At 29.7% G+C, this 24,807-nt stretch overlaps 1 protein-coding gene across 5 annotated transcripts in view; it reads right to left on the reverse strand.

Annotated features, from left to right (window-relative positions):
- LOC142331399 (uncharacterized) overlaps positions 1-24,807 on the reverse strand; it is an 807,446-nt gene that overhangs the window by 205,500 nt on the left and 577,139 nt on the right. Inside the window, exon 4 of one of the 5 annotated variants that reach the window (XR_012757983.1) lies at positions 18,246-18,349. The exons of the other annotated variants lie outside the window; for them this stretch is intronic. The gene's annotated coding sequence lies outside the window, so the exon portion shown is untranslated. The remainder of the gene's footprint in view (positions 1-18,245; positions 18,350-24,807) is intronic. 5 annotated transcript variants of the gene reach the window in all.

Below are 24,807 nucleotides of genomic sequence, written 5' to 3' on the forward strand. Positions count from 1 at the left end.
TGGAACAATTTTCTATATTTTTGGAACTAATTGTAAATAAACAAACTTAAAGACAAAAAAAATTTGGTTTCAATTGATTTTTCGGAATAATTTTTATGGTTTGTTATTTTTCAATTATTGTTTAATAATATTAAAAAATAAATTATACTCAATTTATTAATTTATTATAATTGTAACATGTAATATGAATATAATATAGTATTGATAATTGTAACATTAGAGTATATATTTTTGAATTTAAAAAAAATGTAATTTATGAATCTTAATTATTTATTATATTTGCATGTCTAGTTGCTATTTCTAAAGTAGGCTAATAAATACTGTATGGATTAGTTAGCTTTTTATTTAAATCCGTGTAAGGTACAGTATTAATTCATTTACCGGTAACTAAATTCATCCACCTTACTAAAAAAGAAATTTTTTTTTTTTAAATAAACAAAAAACGTTCGTTTATTCTATTTTAATATTCCATTTACATAATCCAGTAGAAATAGGTTGAAAACAATAAAAAATATATATTTCATTTTATTTATAAAAAATTTGTATTACGGACAAAAGTTTCATTTCTACTGTATATAAATGAAAATCACACGTAAAGATAGAGAATAGGATTTTTCTTTCATCTCAGGAAGGAATTTATTTTCAAAATAGTGATCACAAAAATAAATTAACGAATTTTTAATGTCGATCTATTGCTTCTGCAGCATCATTGCTATAAACAGAATTATTCTTTCTCTTTATGGTCAATCACTATCGATCAACAAAAAAATTGGGTATTAGTAAGAATTTTTTGCAAATTTCGAGTTTCAGCCCATCGTAATCCAAAAAACACAAAACTCGTCATAGAAATTTCCAAAACATATGTGTATATACGTACGAGTACATACGTCCTTCCATAAAATCTTTGAAAATGATCAAAAAGATATATATATATATATATATATATATATATATATATATTCATCTTTATTATTATTATTCATTTTTGTCTTTAAGGGCAGTGTTTAAACTTGACCGTTTCATGATTATGCGATCCCAAGTTGTTTTCTCATTCTTTTACTCTTCTCAAAATCTCTTCATTTTTTGACTCTGTTCCTGTTTCCTTTGTTCTGTTCACTTTACTTCTGTTTTCTTCTTTTCTTTCACTTCAGATTTCGTGTTCAAAATTATGTTTCTAACTTTTCTTCTTTCTCCAATAATTTCTCTACTATTAATCCCTGCTTGTCTTAGGTTCTCTTTTATTTCGTGATACCAACTGGTTTTCCTAATTGAGAAAAACCAATCATATATATATTTTTGTTTTCTTCAACCATTCTTTCCAGCTACTGCCGGGTCTGGCTGTTTATGTGCATAGATCAGCAACCGCAATCATTGTTACCTGATAGCCAGGCCAGACATATCTCACCCACCAGGTTGATCTAGTTTGTGAACTCGTCATCGCAAATCAACTGATTCCGAAGTCGAGAGTTCTAAGATTCAAATCTTAGTAAAGGCAGTTACTTTTATACAGATTTGAGTACAAGTTCGTGGATGTCGGTGTTCTTTGGTAGTTTTTGTTTTTTCTTTTTCCTGTTTTAGACTCCGGTAACTACCGTTTAGATAATATTTCAGAGGATGAATGAGGATAATATGTATGGGTGTGAATGAAGTCTTGTACATTCTCAGTTCGACCATACCTGACCCAACCACCAAAGAACGCCTGTTTCCACGATCTAGTATTCAAGTCCGTGAAAAATAGTTGGCTTTACTAGGACTTGAACGCTGGAACTCTCTACTTCCAAATCAGCTGATTTGGGAAGACGCGTTCACCACTAGACCAACCCGGTGGGGTGTTCTTTGGTAGTTGGCTTTCAATTAACCACACATCTCAGGAAAGGTTGACCTGAGACTGTACAAGACTACACTTCATATACATTCAATACATATCATCCTCTGAAGTAATACCTTACGATGGTTTCGGAGGCTAAATAGAATAAGAAAGGATACCGGTGTACTTTGATGGTTGGGTTTCCATTAATCACACATCTCAGGAATGGTCGACCTGATTCTATACAAGATTATACCTCACTTACATGTCGTATATATAATACCCATCGCAATGGGCGGTGCGCGAGTTGCTTATTATTCATTAGTTGAACAGATTGCAACGTACAAATTAGGAATAATATAAATAAATCTTAATTTATAAATTAAAGTTTTGTGTGTGATACGTGATGATATTATTATTATTTTTACTCTATTGATAAAATGAATTGTTTAATAAAATTATATATATGTTTAATCTTTTGTAACATCAAATACACACATACACTCCCATGCCAAGACACGTTATCATAGTCAAAAATGCTTTATCTATAGAAACATATTGTTTTTATAAAACGTTTTCAACATGTTTATAAAACGTTATAAAAAATTTGTTTTTATCTTTCAATCGATTGTAAGTATATAATATTTAACTGTATTTGATTTATTCTAGAATCGATTGCTTTGATAATTTTACCCTTCAATTACCATTCAATTAGAATGGTAATTTTTAGCGAATGAAAAATGTCTTGCCTGACCGGTATTCGAACTCAGGATTTCTATATGAAAGGCTGAGACGCTACCACTGAGCCAATTAGGTCGGATTTTTGTCTATTTTTAATATCAGTCTTGCTTTTAGTAAATAGTAAGAATTTACAAAGTAGAATCTACTATGACTAGTTAATAACGATTTACAAACTCCTGTACTCAGAGCTTATGTACATGAAAATTGCTTAGATAACTAAAAAGCAATGTTTTAACGTAATATAAGCAAATAGCAGAACCTCTTATTACCTAACATTTGCAATAAAAAGGGTTTACCCGGTGGTAATTTCATTTATAATTGCTATTGAAACGAAAGGATTCTTGTAATAATAAATTTTAAATATTCATCATAGAGATTCTAAAATGCTTATAAAGAGGTTTCGTTTTCATTTATTGATTAATGAATTTATCGACTAACCTGATCTCACATCAAATCCAAAATTTTGACAATTCTAAACTCACCTATAATATGAATATTTAAAAAAAAAATATTTTTATTATTTTAATATTATTATTTATCCAATTTTTTGTTAGCTAATTTTTATGAAGAACTGCATTAATATCCTTTTGAATTTGTTCCTTTCACCGTCGTTTGAGTAATTCATTTTTTATTATATAATCTATTAAAGAATTAAGGACCCTCATTTAAACTATTTTCACACGTTTGTTCTAGGAATTCTGGGTTTACCTCTATAAAAAGACGTGTCAGTGAGGGTTTACCTCACTGACACGTCCAAAATGCTATCATTTTGGACGTTTACAAGCAGCGCACTAACTCAATCCTTTTTTATCTGTTACTGGTTGCACCTGTAGAGAGCCACGCGAATAACGCACCAAGACGGTTAAACTATTGTATTTAGTCTATCATTTTTTGAACTTTCTGATTCATCTGATTTAGTAAATGATCAATCACAAGACGTAAAATTTTTCGGATTATTTTGCTGACACATACATATCGGAAAATGCAGTATTTCTACCAAAAAATATGAACCAGCTTTACAGCTACTTTAAGAAGAACAACGAACTGCTACGAATCGTTACACTCACAATTTATTGGAAGGTTTACCAAAGCCCACCCATATTTAAATAATTTTGTGAAGATCTTTTAGAATTTCAAACAGATATATAATCAAATTAAAAATTTCTTACAACCAAACATCTAAATGACTTCTTAAAAAACAAAAGTAAGTTAATATCATGAAATGGGTAGCCTGCGGTATGGAAAATGTTTGAGGGGATTTAATAAAGAATAATTTTAATGGTATGACTTAGATTTAAATATTTATATGTAAAATTGTTCTACTTTTATTGTTATAAATTAGTATTAAACAAATTTTCATTCATTTTTACTTCCTTATACGAAGTAAAGGAAGCATCGTAATCGCAAAAAATGTTGGTTTTCAAATTTCAACAGAAATATCCATTTTAACCATCCGTGAATCCATTTTGACTAGTTTCGGCGTAACGTCTGTACGTATTTATGTATACTCAAAAACGATTAGCCATAGAATATTGAAATTTTTGTTTAGGATTGTTGAATCGTCCCCCCATTGGGTTGTGCACCTCCCTTTTTGATTGCAATCGATATTTGGAATAATTGAATGTTGTGTTGGTAATAACGATGTATATTATATCTGATTGTTTAATATTAATTGAAAATTATAATTTAGAATCGTATTATTTTTGAATTATCTTAGCAAAATCTTCTAAAAATTGTATATTTATTTAAAGAAATATCATTTTATTTAATTATTTGACAGAACAATAAAATGCAATGTTATGTTGGTACTAACTGTACATTTTTTAATTGTATTCAATTTAAAGTGATTATTGAAAATTATTTTATTAATTACCGTTGACATTTGAATTCAATATTTTTTTTTCTTTCTTAAATATTTGTATTTCTTAGAAAAATTCTTTTAATTTATAATAAGAATGATTTGTAAATTATTAATTTCAAAATACTTACTCTATCCTTCAAATTTAATAAAAATGTAAGTATCTGTAAAGTGACTTTTTTTTTCTTTTGTTATGGGGAAGTGATTCTAGTCGAAGACATTTTTTTTTCTTCAGTTATTTGACTGGTTTGATGCAGCTCTCCGAGATTCCCTTATCTAGTGCTAGTCGTTTCATTTCGGTATACCCCCTACATCCTACATCCCTAACAATCTGTTTTACATATTCCAAACGTTGCCTGCCTGCACAATTTTTTCCTTCTACCTGACTCTCTAATATTAAAGCGACTATTCTATGATGCCTTAATATGTGGCCAATCTTTTCTTTTAAATATATTTTTTTTTCATCGACTTCCCGCAACACCTCTTCATTTGTCACTTTATTCCCCCATCTGATTTTTTAACATTCTCCTCTAGCACCGCATTTCAAAAGCTTCTAATCTTTTCTTCTCAAGTACTCCGATCGTCCAAGTTTTACTTCCATGTAAACCGACGCTCCAAACATATACTTTCAAAATCTTTTCCTGACATTTAAATTAATTTTTGATGTTAACAAATTATATTTCTTGCTGAAGGCTCGTTTCGCCTTTGCTATTCGGTATTTTATATCACCCCTTCTTCGTCCGTCTTGAGTAATTCTACTTCCCAAATAACAAAATTCTTCTACTTCCGTAATCTTGTCTCTTCCTATTTTCACATTCAGTGGTCCATTTTCATTATTTCTATTACATTTTAGAAAAAATATATAACATAACTCGTCTTGTAAAACATAGTACGCACTCGTAAAAATTCGTAACTTTTTTAACTTGTGCGTAATATGCTTCTTACAACTCTTGTTACGTAATATACTATTCTAGATCAGTATTTTTTTGTATCTTCGTGAGTTGCTGATTAACAAAATTTTCAGATTTCTGGTGTTTCGTAAAAATAAAAGTTAATAATAATTAAACTATTCCATTTAGTGAACCCCTCTATACTGGTTAAATAAAGTTTAACCAGTATAAATTTAAATGAAGTGTAGCAAAAATGTGTTTATGTAATTTAATAGGGGTACAAGGAAGTCATGTGGTGTCTACATCAGATATTTTAATTAGTGTTTTCCAATTATTATAATATTATCTAAATTTGTATTTATATATTTTAACAGTTAGAAAAGATCCTAGTCTACGACACCGTGTGCTGTTCGTGTAGTAATTATTATAATCAGATGCGATAAATCAGACCCGCTGGGAATTTTAGCAGTATTTTTTTTTTACCTTTTTTCGTTTCTTAATTTAAAACAAAACCACTAATACCCAGAAGTTAGCTGATATAAAAATGCACATCCATCTTTTTAATAATTAATTTAATAATTTAATAATCCATACGATGTTCAAAAAATGTTCCCAGATTTCGTTTACAACTCTTCTGATACAGGGTTGTAGACGGTTACGTTCATTAATTGTGAATGAATCTGTAGTTGTTTTTTTAAATCTTTATATCGTCTGGCCAAAATGTCTTATTATTAAGAACATAAAAATAAAATTATAGTCCAGAGAAGTATGAAAGACCCGTTAGAATTTAAAAATTTAAATGGTATGAGGCGACTTTTTTATTAAAAAAAAAAAATGGTTGAGGCGGCTTTGGTCCTGCAGATAAAAATAATCACTAATCCTACGCTTTACTCAAACATAAAATTCATATCGAACTTTTTCATCGATAACACGTAATTCCAAGTATTTTAAAGTGTTTTAATTTTAGAATTTCTTTAATATTATCATTTTATATCTGTACAAGGAATTTTAAGTGATAAAATATTTAATTTTGATTCTTTTATTTCTAAAAAAAAAGAAAAAATGTAAATGGTAGATTTATATTTTGAATTCATTTTCTGATTCCTGTATTACAAGATATTTATACCGTATTATAATATTTTTGTAAATTTCAACGAAAAAAAAATACATATAACAGATTGAAACCGGAAATTGTATTTTCAAAAGATAAATTAAGTAAAAGATAAGAAAGAAAGAAAAAACCAGAAGTAATTTAACCAGTAGTGTGGTAAATGAAAAGGTGTGGTCAGAAAGACGGGAGGAGACAACGAAAATTCCAAAGCACACACAACTTGTAAGATCAGTGGACATTGAGTGGTGGTGTATATATATATATATATATATATATATATATATATATATCTTGGTTCGATTTAACTGTCGCCGAGTTAAAATGAGATAGAAAGATCGGTTTAGGTATAAAATAAAATAAAGAGAAAGAGGTAAGTGGCACTTCTGGGCAGCCACACTGGCTGGACGCCACTCCGCGTTCTCCGTGCCGCCACAGTCGTCGACTTCATCGTCGTGCCATGATGTTCATTTCTGTTTAGCTACTTCCTGGACAGGGTAAAAGATAGATAAGAAAGAATAAAGAGAGACAACGGACTGGAATAAACTAAAAAAAAAACCTGCATCACAACAACAACAGCAAGCAAGCAAGCAAATAAGAATAACATAAGAGAAAATAGGATGAAGATGAAGTCAAAGAAGTAGAGGAAGGCAAGAAAACAGCGCTCGCGACAGTACTTGTCAAACAGGTATTGCGTAAAAATACCCACCCCAACAAATCAGTTAAAAGAAGTATCTTTTATATATATATATATATATATATATATATATATATATATATATATATATATATATAGAGTTAACCAGCATATCGTAACACATAGAGAGCGTCCTAAGTGACCTTCGGATGTTAAACAAATATCTATAAATTAAAACGAACTTGACTACTTATTTACTATAACCTACTGTAAGTTAGGTATACATGGATATGTAACCTGTTACATAAATTATCTCGAGTCTCAGCTCATTCCTTATGAGAGGATCAATCCTTCCCTTTTAGTTAAGTTACACGTGGAAAATTCTTTATCGTTTTGCAACAATTTATTGCATTTAATTTAATATGTTAACTGTTCTTGAATATAAAATATTATACAATAGGCCTAAATATAGTATGTTTAACATAGTTTATATGGTAATTGATATAATGCAATATAAATGTATTGTTGTATACAATTAATTTACAACAAGACTAAGATATTAAAGTAATGATTATGTCGATTGTAATTAATTGCAATTACAATTTTAATTTATTCTACAAGGATGTATTTATTCGTCATTAAATATGCAACAGAAAATCTTTTTTTTTTTTTTTTTGAATGAAAAGTTCTTATAATATATATTTCTCGAATGTGAATTATATTTATTTTAATTTTTTACTAACTGTTTCGACTGTCAATTCAAAAAAATAAATTCGTTCTTGGTGGTTATGCGGTAAACCTTTGGTGATCACACATATCGGTAGTCGGTTTGTATAACATTATGTACGAGAAGCGGCTGAAATTTAATGCACACTAGAACGTAACATGAGAACAAAATATCGTATAAAGAAAGATGCAAGAAAGATCTTGTATCTTCATGCACCCTTGTTAGGTCACTATTGTTATGAAGTCGATACGCCTGTCATCGCGTGCAGTTACCAAATTTTTAATAGCGGTATAAGTGAACGCATTTATGAAGATGAAATTGTTGATTAAAATACTATAAGTAGATGTAAAATAAAATGTTGTACATTAGAAACCCATAAATGAAATATTGAGAATGAACCTCACAGAAATCGATCAGTTTTTGATCGACCGCTGCGATGAGAAATACCAAATAGATGGAATAATAGATTTAAAATTACCGTCGTATCGCGCAGCAATCCATCCGAGTAGGCATTCAATTGAGTGGTTAGGACACATTATTACACTATTTGATGTTGTAAAATCTGTTTGCGATGGATGCCACACAAACTGACAAAAAATAACAAACAAGAATAAAGGAATGTTCTGAGCAGTTTGGAAAACTTCTCCTAACGAGGAGGTTATTTCTTTTTCGAAATTCTTTCGGGAGACGATACTCGGATCTATCATCATTACAAACCAGATGAAAAAGGACATGAAATATCAGCATTATGATTGCCCACAATTAAAAAAGGAAACCAAAACAACCGTTTGGAAAAAAAGAGATTTTGACAGTGTTCTGTAATTCCAAATACGTATAAGTGACTATCTACCTGGAAATTGAGTCTACTGTAAGTTGTGTGCGATACAAATTTTAAACAACTTAGAAGATATATGTTTCATATTCAATAATTCATGAAGCCGATAATTCCGCAATACTATAATGTTCGGTTATACACGACACAAATAATCCTCAAAACTCTTGTAGAGTTGAAATTTGAATTTATTTCATATCCTTCATACTCACCAAATGCGCCTACAGTTTTTTACTTTTTTAATCAATTTAAGAGGGATAAAGAATAATAATTTTTCCACGGATAATGAACCGAAGATTACGGTGAGATCGTGGATCAAAGAAAGAAAGACCGCTAGCATTCGTCATCGACGAAATAAGAAAACTGGTTCACCGTTGAATAGCTGTAAATAGTGACTTCGTGGAATATTAAATGCGAGTTTTTTTAGCATATAAAATCTACTTTCATACCATATTTGTTTCATCTTACAATTTCTTTTCTAATCTGCAAGTTGTGAGCGAGTTTGCATTATATTTCAGCCATCCCTCGTATTTACTGGAATGTGAGTCTTTTAACAGCAGAATATTTTAAGCTTTCCTATTCTTTTAAAAAATCTTTTTTTGTATATTATTAAAAATTTTTTACATTTTTCAATCGACTAATATTTCTAGAATAATTATACAGAATGATTCACGAAGAATGTAAATAACTCTCAGTTCATGTTCTACTAGTGTAAGTAAAGAAGAAAATTCATATAGACATAGGTTCGGAAAGGTTTCGTAGCGAGTTTCGGCTGGGGAAAAATTTCGTCCTGAGTTTCGTGCCTTCTGTAAAATTAATAATTTGTTTGTGTTTGTATTTATGGATGGTATGGATAGGCCTGACCTTATAAACCCTGAGTGAATAAACGAGCATCTTGACAAAAATAAGAAAAAAAGGAGTATATATATCGATAGTTACTGAACCAAAATATGATTTTTTGAAATACAGGAATATTTATTACTATTTTACTTAATAGTTAAGCTATATATTTCTACTTTTTTTTTAATGAAAGTACATTAAATATCAAAATATTATTAGCTATTATCATTACATTGCAATCCATTACAATGATAAATTAACTTATAATTCCTCAAATTATCTGTAGAAAGTTTAACGTGTTGTTAAATTGTTATTGAAGTTATCTAGAAAAATTACTACGTTACCGTTCGGAAGTTTTCTATATAAAATAAAAATGGAATCATCGTCAATTTGATAAAAAGTAACGCTTAAAATAAAAGATTATTAAAAAGAAATATGAAAAATTTCAAGGGGTTAGGTCCCGTCAATAAATTTATAGAGCTTTATCATTATTAATAATGTGTTATTAATTTTCAAAATACCTCTCAAAAACTTCTAAAAACTTCTCCTATCTTGACAGTTCCTTAATAAAAAAATAGTAATTTCAAATTAATAAATTAAAAATGTCACGAACAAAATAACATTTTAATCTAGAATAACTTTATTTGATTGGACGATTTTTTGAAATTTTATTTTAATTATATTATTTTAATCAGATATTAAAATTTCATAAAATTTGAGACATTATGTAGTAGATTCATATCACTTTATCATCCGCCTTAAAATATAAATATAAAAATAACAACCTCAAACAGATAAATATATAGAGAGAAGATCACTGGAAACAATCCTAGGACCTAAGAAAAGAATAGAAGGAGGATACACATTGAAATACGAGCAAAATTTCGTGAAGAAATAAAGGATATAGAAAAGGCGATGATAAGAAGAAGGAGAGAGATTTTTGGGCCATATGTACAGAATGGACGAACAGAGACTAAATAGACAAATATTCATTAAACTCTGGGAACAAAATAGCAACCCTATATACCTAAAACAAATGAACAAAGGATACAGAACCTAGGGATCCAAAAAGAGAAAATGAAAGATAAAAAGCTATTTAAACAAAAATACACTAAATTGAGTTTCAAACGGTGAGGAAGGAAAAGAATCATACTAAAGTGAAATGGTCGGAAGAGAGAAAGAACAAACACGCGAAAAGAATAAAAATAATATTGGAAAAGTAAAAAGAAACCAGAAGAAATTTTATTTATGTAGTCCATAGTTCGCCTAGCTACAAAAAAAAAACAAAATTAATCCAGGTAATACAATCTTACTACTTTTCATATACAGAGTGTCCCAAAAAGAGAGGGAGAAACTTTCAGGGCAAGTTCTACTGGTGAAAATAATGAAAAAATTCATATAATCATACAAAACGCTTTGTTTTCCAATTACGGCTAGCGAAAGATTTCGCTCGGATTTCAATTCTTCTAATAAAAAGAAGCCCTACTGCAATTTTTGGGACCCAAATTAAGGAATAAAGTTGGAGATTTCTTATGTAATTTGCAGTGGCGGCTCGCAGCTAAAATTAGTAGGGCTGCTGGTCCAGAAAATTTTTTTCTGGGCCTTTACAAGTCCATGGTTAAAGATTTCTGTAAAATAAAAGAACCGACAAAAAAATCGAATGAAATAGAAAAGCTGGAAGCGGGATAATAATCTAACTCTACACTTTATCACATACAAGAATATCGTACTCAGTTTTTAAGCACAGCGTGCTTATAAACCATACAGGGTTTAACCGTATAAAAAATAAAATTTCAAAACAGATAATATATTTTAGTACTGTTAGACAATAATCTTATAAGATATCCACTTAGAAACACTATAGTCCAACGCTGCTTAATTTAAATTTCTATTATGTACACAAAAAAAATGCATAATTAGTTTTTACTAATAACCTTCTCTTTCACTTTTCCAGCGTGTTTTCGGCTAGATTTGGCAGTCAAAGAGTCCTTGCTTTCCACCAATTACTGATCACTATTGAAAAAACAAAGAAACCTCTTTCAAATTCCTTCCACCTACTAAACTAAAAAAGGGAACGTACAAGAAACGTTCCGTACACACGCGAATTAAAAAAAAAACTACCTTCCACAAGCACGCCAGGGTCGGCCCTGCGGGAGCGACAGTGTTTTCTCTCCCTCGCAGCCGCGCGTTGAGGTTTCTATGTGCGCATGCTCACAACAGCCGCTCACAACACATACCGCTGGAACTGTGAAGCGCACAGTCCCAAACAAAGATTTTTGTATCTTTTTGATTGACTAGAGGATGGCTACTAACATTAAGCTAAGGATTATATTCGTATATTGTACAAGTATAAAGAAAGAATTAAAGAAAAAAGGACTCATTATATTAAATGTTATCGATAATATCAAGCGGATATAGTGGGTATTGTAGTTCCACAGTGCTTATACGCGAGCCGCCACTGGTAATTTGAACTTGGAAGTACGATAAAATGGATCCTAGAACTGTAACTACAGTATTTTTTAAGAAATCTGACGTAAACCACGAAATTCGGTGTCGAAAAACAAGTTCTTTTTTTAAGTTTGCAGTATAATAGCTTTGTTAAATGACTAGTAAATGTGAAAAATTTACTAACAAAACTTGTAGAGAATTTAATTTTGAGAAAATTAATGTAATTATAACCAATAAAAATTAAATATCTTTTATAAATTGGTTTTTTTATTGAAGCAAAACATGAAGAATAGACATAAAACTGTATTACTTTTTACCTCATAAAAGGATGTAAAAATAATTTTTTTTTAGAACTTTTTATTTTCTTAATGAGGGATATTTTATTTTTTAACGTCTAAATAAAATTTGGAAAAGGGGTCATAATTTTGTCCTTCTCAGTGTTATTTACTGTAACAGATGAGAAAGTAATAAAGGGGTCTTTATTTTAGTATATAGAGTGAAAAGAAGTAAAAATTGGTTGGTTGTATTGTTTAGGAAACAATTTCGGTAATTAATTGTCGACATTTGATAGACAAGTTTGTAGACGCGCCTCTAGATAATTTAAGTTAGGCTAAGATAAAATGTATTGCGGATGTGGAGGTTGCTAAATCGTGTAAATTTTTCCCGGTAAATTTCATAGCATACTAGAAACTATAGATAGAAAGTTAGTGTACTGTAATTTAAGAATGAAGGGCGTCGTCCATCGGTGCTGTGTATAGTGCACGGCAACGGGGCATCAGTCGAGCAATAAAGAATTGCCGCATTACAATGCACTATTTGTCGACCCGCCTACATCTTCTTCTTCTTCTTCCTCTTTTACTCATTCTTATTCTTGGTAAATGAAACGAAATGAAAGAAGCATGTTGAAAATGAAGAAGATAAAGAAGAAAAAAGATGAATGGAAGTGATAATTTTATATCCTCTCGATCATCAATATAATCTAGAAATATCCTATTACTACAACTCACCCACTGTTACTCCTCCATTATTCTTATAAATAATGACGTACATGGCTAGACTGCTGCGTGTCTGTTTCTTAGTAATACCCATCTATTTTATTTACACCTGTCCGTATATTGCACATCCCTAAAGTCAGTTGTAACAATCAAAACATTAATGAAATTATTTTAACGAATTTATTTATTTCCGTTTGTACTTAGAACGTATTTTATATTCAAACATTTTTATAAAATAGTATTCGCATGTTTTTATGATTTATATATTGAAAAAAATATATATAAAAAATATTTAGAAAACATCACTCTTAAATAAAACGCATTAAAAGGTAAAAAATAATTTTAGGACGGTATCTCAGAACTGATTTGACAACAAGCTTTGATGGTGCTCGGCATCCCAATCTTTAGACGCATATGAAAAAAATTGGCATTAACATCAAATTTTTAATTTGAAGCTATGACTGTCACATAATATCTACTTTTTAGTTTTCATAAGTTTATACGTTACAGCTGCGCTAGGGCTCAGGTTTGAGCGTATTTAGCGTAAGATCGGATCGATACGTTTTACGGTAGGGGAGTGCAATCAAAACATATGGCTAAACGATTTAATTTCAGGATAACCAAGATTCAGTCAATCAAGAGTGTAACCGATGCGTTAAACAGTTAGTGCTCAACCTGCTGATACATACGCCGTTTCAGTCATGAAAATCAGATGAGCGGTTGCCGAGATATTACGTTGGCACCCCAATCAAACCCTCCCCCAAATTTCCGAACGGTGCCTCGGAAGCACTTGAAAATATTATTATTCGACATGTACCACTGGGAGCAGATGGTGTGTCGTTGAGGGGGATCGAAAAAAATTTTCAGAGCGCTAGGACCGACCGTTTTCGAGATATTTGCGATTTTCTTTCGAAAATTCGGATCCGGTTATAAAGTGCTAAATTTCCGAAAACTTCGGTCGTGAATTTTAGATCTAAACTTACCGAAACAAGCTAGGTTATTTTTCACCATGAAAATTTCTTTCACTAAGAAAATATGCATGTAAACGAGGTTGAATAAGTTCAAGGGACATTATTTTTTTAATTTAGCAACTTAGGGACATCTCAGTGACTTGCAAATGTGTCATCAGGAGCAAACCTGTATGTAAAATTTTAGAGCGAATGGGTGTTAAGCGGAAGTGCTTAAAAATTCGATTGAAAGGTTCCGTACCATGAATCTCACATACATAGTCCAAGAACGAGTTAATATGAGTGGTAAAAATATGATCTAACAACAATGAAGCCTAAGAAAAATAACCTAAAATTAATATTCAATAATACAATTAATACGAGGTAGCCAAATATATTACAAATTATGTATTACAAAATACTAATATATACAGAATAATTCAGGTAGGTTGCTGACGATTTCTGATTTCATTCTACAAACGAAAAAAAAAAAATATTTATATAAACATGGGTCCGGAAACCCTCTTTTTGTCAGTTACGGCTATCAAAGATTTCACCCTGATTTCTGGGCAAGAAGTGAAATATAATAAGTGATAAATGAAGGGGTTAACTTAATGGTTTATTTTATTGGGTTTAATCTGAAAAATTTAATAAAATAGGTTCTAAAATTCACATCTTCATTGATTACCATAATATCCGACGTAAAACGAAAAAATTGGATGTCTAAAAACACGTTTTTTTACTTTGTAATACAAAAACTTTGTTAAATGGCTAATAAATGCGTAACATTTATTACCAAAACTTGTAGAGTTTAATTTTGAGAAAATTCATGTAAACATAACGTTCATTGTTCTGTTTAGCCTCCGAAACCACTGTAAGTTATTACTTCAGAGGATGATATGTATGAATGAAAATGAAGTGCAGTCTTGTACATGTTTCAAGTTGACCGTTCCTGAGATGTTTAGTTAATTGAAACCTAACAACTAAAGAACACCGGTATCCACGATCTAATATTCAAATCGGTATAAACGTAACTGGTTTTACTAGGATTTTAACTTAAGATTGTTGACTTCGAAGTCAGCTAATATGAAAGTTTATACTTTAAATATAAAACTATCAAGAAATGTCAACATTTTTTACTTCCTTATACGAAGTAAAGGAAGTATTGTGATGACGAAAAATTTCGGTTTTCAAATTTCAACGGAAATATCCATTTTGAACATCCCTGAATCCATTTTGACTAGTCTCGGCGTGACGTCTATATGTACGTACTTATATATCTCGCATAACTCAAAAATTATTAGCTGTAGGATGTTAAATTTTGGATTTAGGACTGCTGTAACATCTAGTTGTGCAACTCCACTTTTGATTGCAATCGTAAGGACCAAAACTGTCCAAAGAAATCCAAAATTATAAAAAAAGGATTTTGGGCTTTTTCTTAACTGCAGTAATAAGCCCTCGTCGAGAGATTTTCAGCGACATATCATCAGTGTACTTATTTTCATTAGTTTCAGAGTTATAGCCAAATAAAATTTAAATTAATGAAATGTTTGGATCTTACAAGGGGAAGGCACATCGGCTTAAATCCAACATTATCTCCTTTTGTTTTTGCTAACTTTTTTTTATATAAATATATTTATTAATACCATATATTTATTAACCAGTTATTGTAAAAAATATTACATTATATAATAATTAAAAAAAAAAAAAAGTAAAAATATCAGAAGTTAATAAAGAAGTAAAATTTTATGTACTTTTAATTTAAAAAAAGGTGTATATGTAATTTAATAGGCGTACAAGGAACTCATGTAGTGTCCACATCAGATTTTTTAGAATAAATGGAAATAAAACTAAGTAGACCTGCATAAAGCAATCCAAAATATAAAACTCATTAATATAATGTAAACATACTAATATATTCAACAATTAAAATATATATATATATATATATATATATATATATATGTATTATATAAAATATATGGTTATTAAAAAGATAACATGTGATTCTTAACTGATTCTTAACAATTGTTTATTACATTTAAGTCATACAGTTACTCGAATTCATAAAACGTAATTTCTCAGTTTTATATATATATATATATATATATACACGCATATATATATATATATATATATATATATATATATTGAAGCGTATATTTATGTACTTAATTAAACAAGGAAACTGTTTTTTAATTATTTCTAGCGTAATTTTATTACAATTATTTTTAATTACCATATTTAAAAGGATATTTTACATTATACGCACACAAACATACACACTTAAAGACTTACACATCCAACCTGTAGACGTAAATATATTTTTCAATTTTTATCGATAATTACAAAGGAAAAAACACAATGATGTAATTTAATCGTTAAGGAATCAGTACGTGAAACTGTTTATGGTAGAGTAATCGTTTCTGTTAAGCTCATTAATGCTTGAATAATAATATCAATTATTATAATTACCTATTATTTATCTGATTTGGATTTTTTATTATTTATTTTTGTATACTAGTATTTTTCAGAATTTTTTTCTATTGAATTTATTATGACGTCAGTAGAAGGATTTACAAAATTAGGATGTATTGCATATCCCTCCTAAAATACGTATGAAAATCCCCGCTTACGTGTTTTCTAAAAGATATTCAGACAAAAATTATGTGCTGTTATTATTTAACATTTTTACCAGTAACATTATATAAAAACATTTTTTATAATTTTGTTATTTTTTCTAACACAATAAATAGTAATTATAAAGAATTATAACAAATTGCTGTGAAATATTTAAAATAGTATAGTATAGTGCCCCAGACGAACTGTTAATTGTACAACATTGTTGATATATTGTATAGATTGATTGCAACGCTATAAATTTTTCCCAATTAAAATTTTTTTTTTTTTCACTCTATAAGTTTTTTATATAAAATTTTAATCTACATTAAATTCAGTTACATCATTTGCGGATGACACAGCAAACCTGGCTGCAGATGTTAAACCTATCGCAACTTCTGCTAAACTGCAAACTGTATTGGATTTAATTAACGACTGGCTTAGTGAAAGATGAAGATTAATCCTGCTAAGTCTACGCATGTTACGTTTACGTAGAGGGGAGGGGTGAGTGCCCGGGAGTTCAACATAACGACGTTTTCATCTCGCATGCTAAATAACGTACGATACCTAATACTGCATCTGGATCGCCATCCGAGGTGGAGGAGTCATGTCAGAGATAAAAGGACGTAGATTATCGTTTTCAGGAAGATGTACTGGTTGCTAGGGTGGGAGTCGCAAGTATCACTATCTAACAAGCAATTGCTGTACTCAACGCTTCTGAAATCGATTTCAAACAACGGAACCCAACTGTGTGCTTTGACAAACGAGAATAACATCGAAGTGGTACAGCGATTTCAGAACAAACTGTTGAGAAATATAACAAAAATGAGGTTTGCGAAAAACAACAGAATTACTCGATTATCTGGCATGCCCATCATGCAAGAAGATACGGCGATTTGGTTCAAGATACAAAATGATACTGAACAAACATGTGAACTGGCTCCCAGTTAACCTCCTGGATTACAGCGAGAAAGTTAGGCATCTAAAGCGATTGCATATGTTAGATCTGTATGTTTTCCGAGATTTGAGATGAGAATCAGCTCCCCTAGAATGTTATGCATCGTCAAAATTCTTCATTTCATTTCGCCGCTTACTTTTGTTTTTTCTTTGATTTGTTTCAATGTTTCTCTCTTTGATAAGTTATTCTTTGCTTTATTAATAAGACTATTTTTGGTTATGGACTTTGTTTTTTATATTGTAAACTTGATCAATGTTTTCTACACTTATCTTGGTATGACTTATTTAAAATTGTTAGTGTACATTTAATACTGTACAACAAGCGAATAAACAGTTCTTTGAGAGATTTCAATGGAAATCTGTTTCTACACGTTAACATTTTTTAAACAAATAATTTAAATTACTTATGACTCCGGTAAATTGGAACTGACTGTAAATTAAACACTATGGAAAAAAATTAAATCTGTGTTTTTATAATAAAGGAAAAGGAGACATAAAATTGAATTTCACAGCGATTCAGTTAATTGAACCCAAATCGGTGCCACAAAAAAAAAAACGATAAATTCATGAATGAGATATAAATTGAGATCTTATAATAACAATACATTTTGTTTATAAGGATGAAATAAGAAAAAAATTGAATCATCTGATAAAAGAAATCCTATAATGTAGGATTTTTATTATTAATAAAGCACATGCAAAAATTTTAGAGCAATTTTTTTAAATCATTTGATTTTTATATTTTATACGAGGGTTATTTTTTTTCAAGGTCCGATCGGTGATAAAATTAAAATCACAGTGAAAATAAAAAGTTTTTTTTATTTTTAACAAGTACTTACATAGTTACGCTATTTCTCTACATAGTCGCCACTCCGACTTGGACATTTGTCGTAGCGTGGTACCAACTTTCCAATACCATTGTCATAGAACGGACCGATCGGACCTAGAAAAAATAATAAACGTCATAATTCTTATCATTATCTGGCACAAATTCTAACAAATCGTATTCGTTGTTTTCTAACCAATCATAAGGTGAGAGTAATTCTTATCATTATCAGGCACGAAATTCCAACCAATCGCATTCTTTGTTTTTTTAACCAATCAAGGTGAGAGTAATTCTTATCATTATCTGGCACAAATTCTAACAATTCGTATTCGTCGTTTTTTAACCAATCAAGGTGAGAGTAATTCTTATCATTATCTGGCACAAATTCTAACAATTCGTATTCGTCGTTTTTTAACCAATCAAGGTGAGAGTAATTCTTATCATTATCTGGCACAAATTCCAACCAATCGCATTTTTTGTTTTTTAACCAACCACGGTGAGAGTAATTGTTATCATTATCTGGCACAAATTCTAACAATTCGTATTCGTCGTTTTTTAACCAATCAAGGTGAGAGTAATTCTTATCATTATCTGGCACAAATTCCAACCAATCGTATTTTTTGTTTTTTAACCAATCAAGGTGAGAGTAATTCTTATCATTATCTGGCACAAATTCTAACAATTCGTATTCGTCGTTTTTTAACCAATCAAGGTGAGAGTAATTGTTATCATTATCTGGCACAAATTCTAACAATTCGTATTCGTCGTTTTTTAACCAATCAAGGTGAGAGTAATTCTTATCATTATCTGGCACAAATTCCAACCAATCGCATTTTTTGTTTTTTAACCAACCACGGTGAGAGTAATTGTTATCATTATCTGGCACAAATTCTAACAATTCGTATTCGTCGTTTTTTAACCAATCAAGGTGAGAGTAATTCTTATCATTATCTGGCACAAATTCCAACCAATCGCATTTTTTGTTTTTTAACCAACCACGGTGAGAGTAATTGTTATCATTATCTGGCACAAATTCTAACAAATTGTATTCGTCGTTTTTTAACGAATCATAAGATGAGAGTAATTCTTATCATTATCAGGCACGAAATTCCAACCAATCGCATTCTTTGTTTTTTAACCAACCACGGTGAGAGTAATTGTTATCATTATCTGGCACAAATTCTAACAAATTGTATTCGTTGTTTTTTAACGAATCATAAGGTGAGAGTAAAAAAATCTGATTTTCACCTCTGTGCTCACCTGAAACGCTGGCTAGGAGGACAACATTTTGGCATAGACATCGAGCTACAGACCAGCGTAGAAACATGGCTGAAAACACAGGCGGCTCCGTTCTATGATGAGGGTATTGGAAAGTTCATACCTCCCTACTACAAATGTCTAAATCGGAGTGGCGACTATATAGAGAAATAGCGTAACTATGCAAGTACTTGTTGCAAATAAAAAAATTTTTATTTTCACTGTAGTTTTAATTTCGTGACCGATCGGACCTTGAAAAAAAAATAACCCTCGTATATCATTTTGTAATGACGTAATTCAAGAGTAACCTTCAAGTAGAAAAAATATAATTTTTTAATTGATGTCGCAATTTTTAAAAAACTTTAAAAGAAATTTATGAACACTATTTACAAGTTTTATTTTTATACATAATTATTTAGACCTAATAGTAGTTTAGAAAAAAAAACAGTCCAGATACATATCCACAGCATATCCCAGAATTCTTAATTTTTTACCAAACTAAATAACAAAATTATTCTTAAAATATTTTTTTATAAAATCAAATATTTTTTACAATAATAATGTTAAATGTACTATTTAGTGGATATAGCTCACTAACTTTTAAATTATTCAATGTATAAACAAGCTAAATATATCGTGTGAATCATCGAAATTTTATCTATTACACTGTAACGTTTTTGTTCTGAAAAATGAAACTAAAAAATACTTATTACATGGAGAGAAATATTATTGCACCGATGCTTCAAACAAGTTTCATATCTCAGCTGCACATATAACTAAGACTCAGAATCGGTTTCATTGCAGTTAAAAAGGCGTAATTTTTATTTACTATTATCACTCCTTTTTTTCTATTTCTAATACGTTCATTGCAATCTGTTCAACTTGTACACGTTAAGCAATCCGATGGATCGGCGGGATGAAGATGATACGTATGAGGTAAATATGTTGTGGTCTTGTCCATACTAGGAAATATGAACAGGCTTGATAGACATTTCTGAGATATATGGTTAATTGAAATCAAACATAATATTATTTTTATTAATGCATTATTTATATTATTATTAATTAGCGATGAAATATAATCCTATACTGATATCATTATATATTTGACGTTTATATAAACGAAAATTTAAGATACTTTTTCGGAAAAATTAAAAAAACAAATTAATGTATATATGTGTTCCTACTTTACGTCCGACTATAGCCAGGAACTTTAGTTGACCTTTTCTGTTTCTCTACTTTCTTTTTCTAATTGTTTTCAATGCACAACTATTATATGAGAAAAAACAGTTGTCGAATTTTTTTGTTTATTGCTTTTGTTTGTACGACTATCATTACTTTTTTTTTAATATATAACTAAGAAATATAACAAATAATAAATTTTAAATATGTAAGAAAAATTATAATTACGCCTTTACAATTTTTTTCAGATTTAGAATTCCGTGTCAGTTTATTATTAACTAGTTTTGAAAAGTTGTATTTTAGTTTGATGTCGATTTCTAAAAAATTAAAACTTAATAAAAAGTTGAAAACTAAATATTTTATTTGTTTACTTTTTGTTTATATTTATCAAAGGTTTTTTAAGCATATTTATAAAGGTTTAAAAAAGTAATTATTTTGTACTCAAAAGTTTTCAATAAGATATAAGGGCTTGTATTTAATTCAATTGTTTTATTTTGTAATTGTATCGTAATTCCGATCTGGTTATGTTGAATAGTATGGCGTCTTGGTACAATAATCTCGGTTTGGTTTAATTATTCTAAATATATTATCATTTACTGGTTCAATGAAATAAATAAATAAAATTCTATATTTATTTTATGATACAAATAATTTTTATTATAATTTCTGTACTTCTAATTCATATATATATAATATTATTGTATTAATTACTTATACATTCGTAATAAACAGATGTTGAGTTTTTGAAGGATGGAGCAAGCCTGACAATTGAGCATTAGCAAAAATCCTTTAAGCGTAATAAAAAAAGCGTGAATTTATAAAAAGTAAAAGAAAGAGTGAAAATTTATAAAGAGTTAGAAAAGAAGTGAAAATTTATATTTTTACAAATAAAAAAAGGAGGAAATAAAACCTGAGTCTTAACAGGTTATAAAAAAGAAGCGGGAGTATATGAAAAACTCACTAACTGATATTGCTGGAGTGAGGAAATCCTACCCAGTAAATACACACAAAACAAACTATTAAATTTTAGAAATTTTTTATTTATTTATGTGCTTGACAGAAAAATTATTTCTCTTATTCTTACATTATTTGTTAAATTATGCTGGAATTTTATTACTTCCTTGTACAAAGTAAAGGAAGTAATGTGATCGCGAAAAATTTTGGTTCTCAGATTACAACAAAAATAGCCATTATAACCATTTCTGAATTCATTTTGATTAGTTTCAGCGTGACGTCTGTATGTACGTACGTATGTGAGTATATATCTCGCATAACTTAAAAACGATTAACAGTAGGATGAAGAAATTTTGGATTTTGGACTGCTGTACCATCTAGTTGTGTAACTTCCCTTTTGATTACAATCGACTTAACCAAAATTGGTTTAAAAAAAAGCCCATAATCGAAACAAACTTGGATTTTGGACTTTCATTTAATTGCAGTATAAGCCCTGATTGAGTCCTTTTCAATGATGTGTCATAAGTGGTTCTTATTTTCATTAGTCCCAGAGTTATAGCCAAATAAAATTTTAATTAATGGAATATTTGGATCTTACAAAGCCTTTCCCTTGCACATCGGTTCGAATCCGACTTCATTTCCGACTTTTTTTTAAATTTAAGTATATTGATTTATTAATAATTATTAACCTCTGATTGTAAAAAAATGTTTACGGTAAATAATAATTCAATAATAACAAAAAAAAGAAAAATATCTAAATTTATTAATGAAATAAAACTTTACGTTGTTTTCAATTAAAAAAAAAAAAAATGTGTATATGTAATTTAATAGACTTACAAGAAAGTCATGTGGTATCCGCATCAGATTTTTTTTATATCATTTTCTGTAAACTTTCTATAACGTATAACTAGTCTTCCTCAGAAATATTCTGCGTTTAGTCTTATATAAACATATATATATTAACTCGAAAGTGTTTCTGTTTGTCTATTTATTTATTTGTTCTCGCACCACGTGAGAAACAAGCGACCGATTGTTATAAAATCTACAGGATACATTCGTGGTATCCCAGGAAAGGTTTTAACCCGTAGACCGAGGCCCTAGCTCCTTAAAAATGAAGTTCTGAATTAATGATATTCATTAAAGAAAGAAGAATTAATCCGTTTACTTCATTATTATATTTCTGTCACCTTGGCAAAAGAAATAAGTTATACATTTTTTCGTTATAGGTGCGTGTAGTTTAGTTATCATAGTTACTATACTATTCTGTCTTTTGTAATTTAATTTCCTTTTCAGGTTTCTATAAAGCCTGAATTTAAATTATTTATTAGGATTATTTTCACAATCATAAATGATACGAACACTGCGGGGTCCAGCGAAAGAATCCCTCTGGCTAGACGGGAATGACTAGCGAAGCAAGATTTCGACCATCTAGAAGGCTGTGTGGTCCAAGGAGGACTGGGGAACTCCTGGGTAGGCTTTGAGGTTCACCTGGGCCAACCTTGCTCTCGGGATCCAGGTTGACTGGACAGCAATGGCTAGATGGTCGGGAGAGCGAGTGAGCCCCGAACGGCTGATATATGTAACAAAAAAGATGATATTTTATTTTTGTAAGTCGATTTCTTTTAAAACAACTTTTGTACACTTTTTTTTAAAATTCCAATGCAGAGGAAAATCTCTCTTGATATTTTGTTAAATTAAAAGTAATAGTAATTTTTTTAAATTAATTTTTTTGAATTTTGCTCTTAATTATGTACATATTGCCCACAATCGTAGATCATATATTTTTTTAATGTTTTTAATTAAAAGCATTTTGCTGCTATTTTAATTGCTTTTCAATTTTGCACTTTATTCTAACAAGCGTATATTTTGCGGTTGATTCATTACTAAAGATTACGTCATCGATTACGGTAACAGAGGATACGGTAAAGTTGCATATTTATCCTACGGTTTTGGTTGTTTTTTTGCCTGGAATTTCCTTAAAATACTTCAGAATCTTCATCATCCTTTCCGAAACCGGCTTTCTAAAATCTGTTATTGATGATTCATATGTTACGTAATATCCTTAGGTGTTTTTAAAAATCATGCTAATGGCATTTAATATTAAATAGGCAGGAGTTTTTTTCAAACTTTCTTAATTTAATTTTATATTCAATTTATTTTTATTTGATCTGTTTCGTGTAACTTATATGGTTATTATATGGTCTGCTATTTCTACTATCAGAGTATAATATTTGTACTAAAATTAATATAGGAAATATAACTTTATGAGGGAAGGGTTTTATAAATCGATCGAGCACATTGAATTAAAAGGGTTTATAGTGATTTTTCATCTTGACAGTAACTTATTCTCTCTCTTAAGCATCTTTTTAATAAATTTAGTTCCAATGTGTGATGAAATGTTTGGTTATAACTTCAAATAATATTGTTCAATGTGGATTTTTTCTTTTTAGTTATTGTACTTTGTATTATGATATGAATATTTTCATTCTTTTGCCTCCAAAATTTTTTCCTCTTTTTTCCCCTCCTCATATAGTATTACACACATCTGAACAGACACAGACAAAAATATAATAAATCAACGAGGTGAAACATAGGACTGTTACCATACAGCAAAATCTTTGGTTGTTTTATTAAATAACAAATTCTCCTGGGGTAACCAAATGCATTTCGTCTGGATCAATATGAAACGTTAATGTTTTTCTTTAAAGTGCCTTAACAAATCGCTAAGGTTGAAGTCATTATTATGCTTACCTATGTTACAGTCTTAAGTATACTATTAACTTTTGGGGTTAAAATCGAGTTTTAAAGGTACAAAAATTCTATATCATATCATTGTTTAGCACCAAAAATACACTAAGTCATGTAGAACTATACTTAAATAAATTAAAATTGATAAACTGTATTTATATTTATATTTGGGGAATTTTATTTAAAAGGAAAAGTTCTTTTCTTTAAAATTAAGTACCTATACTCCTCAATCAAATCAGACAACGGAGCAATTATCGCGACAACAAGACAACAATTTAGTATATGAGAAGGGCCTTAATATGCTTCTGTTGTCATTTTTAATGAATCGCCAAACCATTTTTAAAAAAATCTTTGTACTAATTTATTTAAAACTAGCTCTTCGTCACAGCATTTCCCGCGCTGTGTGGTTATTTGATTTTCCCGTAGTGGTCAAT

Source organism: Lycorma delicatula, chromosome 10, assembly GCF_047948215.1.
Source record: "Lycorma delicatula isolate Av1 chromosome 10, ASM4794821v1, whole genome shotgun sequence".
NCBI lineage: Eukaryota > Metazoa > Arthropoda > Insecta > Hemiptera > Fulgoridae > Lycorma > Lycorma delicatula.